Raw genomic sequence first — 3,395 nt, forward strand, 5'->3', positions numbered from 1 at the left:
AATATACCACTGTAATAAGCCTTCAGCTCCAAAGACAACACTAAGTTGTCTTGCAAGACCTTTTATACTCGGCACCGAGTGAGCTCCAGGAAACGCATTAGCCCACTGACCTTTGTGCCGGTGACCGAATATTACGAAAATAAAATATTTGTAGATTTTTCTTGAGTACATAAAAAATGGGCAGAACCTGTGACGTTGAGAAGGGCGCACTTTCGCACATGTCATTGAAGGTGCTAGCAGGGGTCATACCGATGTTCTATAACAATTAACGACCTTTTCAAAATACTTAAGTTTAACTTTGTTTCATAACGAAACGTGCTGTCTAGCCGCTTTCGTCAAACGATTCTTTGTGTTTAGATGCAGCTGGCTGCTTGATGCCTAAACAAACGGATGTTTCTTTTTTTTGGTGTGCCTTCTGAAACTGGTCTTGACAGTCTGGTAAGGCGCAATAGCTCAGTCAGCTCTTGATAAGGTCGGTGGGTAGTATTTCTGTTAGTCTGAAATGCAAGATAGGAACAATCAAACAAGCAAACAGGCTCTCTGCTCTACTGGCAATAAAAAATTAAGTGAAGTTCACTCGCGAGAGGCAAGTGTCCAACGGCTGCAATCCAGCATTCATGATTTGATCTAGTTGCATTTCCGCGACTACGAACCACACTTCTCTAGCATAGCGTACCTAGGCAGACCTTATTTCTTTAAGAAGAGCAGTTTTGTTTATGAAATTGATCTGTTCATGAGGCTGTCAAAATGTGATTTTTAGGCGAATAAATAAGTACGCGATTATTAAGAATGCTCTTGAACCAGTGTAAAATAAAGCTGCCAGATTCAAACTGTCATCGTACTCACGTCAAGAAAGCGTATAAGCACTGAAACACAACCTGATTCTTCAATTTCCTTGCTATGCGTACAAAGTTTGCTCGGTTGTCCTTCTTTCGTATTCTACAGCATAGTGACCGGCTATTCTCAGAAATCATATATTTCCTAAGCCCCCTTCCTCGGCCGGCCTGGATCATGCGCATGAAGTCGCCCGATTTTCGCTCGCACACTAGTGGACGAATGCATTGCCCTCCAGCATTGCCAGCCATGCCAAATAATCGTCTTTTCAAGGAGGTTTACTAGCATTTCTGAACACGCAAAATGCGTCATAGTACGCTAATTCCAATTTGTGTTATGAAAGCCGTTACGTTTGCCCGGCACCCTTTTTTGGTTTGCTTATGGTCTGTTATTCCTTGTGCTATACCAAAAATGGTCTCAGCTTGTATTGTTAACCAGCGTTCTTGAATCATCTCTCATGCCGAAGCGTTTACTCAACTTTACCTGCTGTACATTTTCGATCATTTATTATCGGTTGCTGCTTTCTTTGAAACATTCCCCCCCCCCCCCCATATGTAATGCCTACTTCGTAGACTTTGGTTTAATAACTGAATTAATAAAATAAAACACAATACAAATGGTATTATTACAGAAATTTGGAGCCAACACTACACACAAGAATGGAGACGACACGGGTGCTGTGTTGTATTCTTATTTGTGTGTAGTTTTGGCGTTGTGATCCTTGTAATGTCGGAACCCCACCCAGCGCAGCAGTTAACCCTTACTGCAGTGTATGATTATCTGTGTTTCAATTTATATTTAATAATGAGTGTTCTGTACAGAATCCAGATGAGTCTCATTAGAGTAGACTCCCCGAACCACTAAAGTATCGCTGGTGGGCGTTCTTAACAACGAAAAGAGACGAAACTTCTTTTGCATATTTGCTGTCAGCATACAAAAGACGAGAGGCTGAAGTTCGGGCACAAATAAGAACTCGCCGTGCTTAGTGAATTTTCCGGGAAGGAATTTGTACCCTTACCCTGGTGCGATATTATCACGTTGTTGTGACGGCAGTTCAGTGGACAGGAAGGCAGCAACAAGACTTGCAAACGAAGCTTTTTATTTGGGCTGACTTGCACTCGCAAAAGAACTGAATCACTGGACGGCGGCATAAGCAACAAACGTGCTCGTCAGCCGTCGAACTACGAATGCCCGCCGCTCACTGCATCGCTCAATTTAAAGCCGGCGAGGAAACTTCGATATAACAGGTCAGAATCAACGACAGTAATCTGGAAAAACGTAGCTGCAGTTCTTCATGGCTACGATCAATCGAGATTAGTCCGGTCACTTCTGGCGTCACGAAGAAAAACGACAACCCGTTTCTGCGGCCTTGTGCGCGAACGAAGGGACACTATACAATGATACGTGGCATTGCCTCCCTCCCAAAGAAGCATCGGTTCGATGCTTTAAAATGAAAATAAGCACAGAGAATGCAAATTTAGCGTTCATAATAATGTTCAAGGCGTGCGACATGTACGACTTCCGGGCGTGTGCGGCGTCGCTGAGATGCTGTCGTGCCGTCGGGGATGACTTCATAGTCGAGGTTACCGATCCGACACGGTCACCGGGCTTGTAATGCATGTCTCGTAGGCGCAGATTGCAGCGTCGGGCGTCGGTGTGCTGCTGGCCTTGAATGCGAAGCCGCGCAAGTCTTCGGGTTTCCTCGGCGCGATGATGGCAGGCGGCGACGTCGAGGTTGTCTCCGTCGGAAACGTGCGAGAGGATTATGTCGAGTGTTATCGTGGGCTTCCTGCCGTATACAAGTTGGAATGGGTTAGACCTGGTTGTCTACCCCACTGGTTGGCTACCCCATCACGAAAGGGCAGAATGGTGTCCCACGTCTTGCAATCGGCGTCGATGTACATGGAGAGCATGTCTGTAATGGTTTTTATCAGACGCTCTGTTAGTATGTTGGTTTGCGGATGATAAGCAGTTGCCCTCCGATAGTTTGTCTGACTGCAGTTGAAGATGGCTGGCGTCAGCTCCGCTGTAAACGCCGTTCTTCTGTCACAGCGCCGTGTGACAGGAGAAATCGTTCCACGAAGAATATTGCGACATCTTTTGCGGTACCATTAGGCAACGCTATTGCTTCGGCGTAGCGGGTCATGTACTCGGTGGCCACGATGGTCCACTTGTTACCTGATCATGAAGTCAGAAAGGGCCCGAGGAGTTCCATCCCTATTTGCTAAAAGGGCTTAGTTGGAGGTGGGATGGGGTCCAGGAGTCCGGCTGGCATAATCAAAGGCGTTTTGCGTCGCTTACACTCATGGCACGTTTACACGTAATGTGAAACGACGGCAGCTAGCCGCGGCCAAATAGTACTTCTCCTGGATGCGGTGCAACGTGCGAGCAATGCCGAGATGCCCTGCAGTCGGCTCATCATGACATGCCGGCATAATTTCTTGCCTGAGATTTTTGGGCACGACAAGAAGATGCACTGTCCTGTTGGGCGCGAAGCTCTTCTTCTGGGGGAAATTATTGTGAAAAGCGAAGGAGGGCAGTTGGCGCTTGAACCCTCGGGG

The sequence above is a fragment of the Amblyomma mixtum genome, chromosome 9 (assembly GCF_055824585.1).
Source record: "Amblyomma mixtum isolate Tamu chromosome 9, ASM5582458v1, whole genome shotgun sequence".
In the NCBI taxonomy this organism is placed as follows: Eukaryota; Metazoa; Arthropoda; class Arachnida; order Ixodida; family Ixodidae; genus Amblyomma; species Amblyomma mixtum.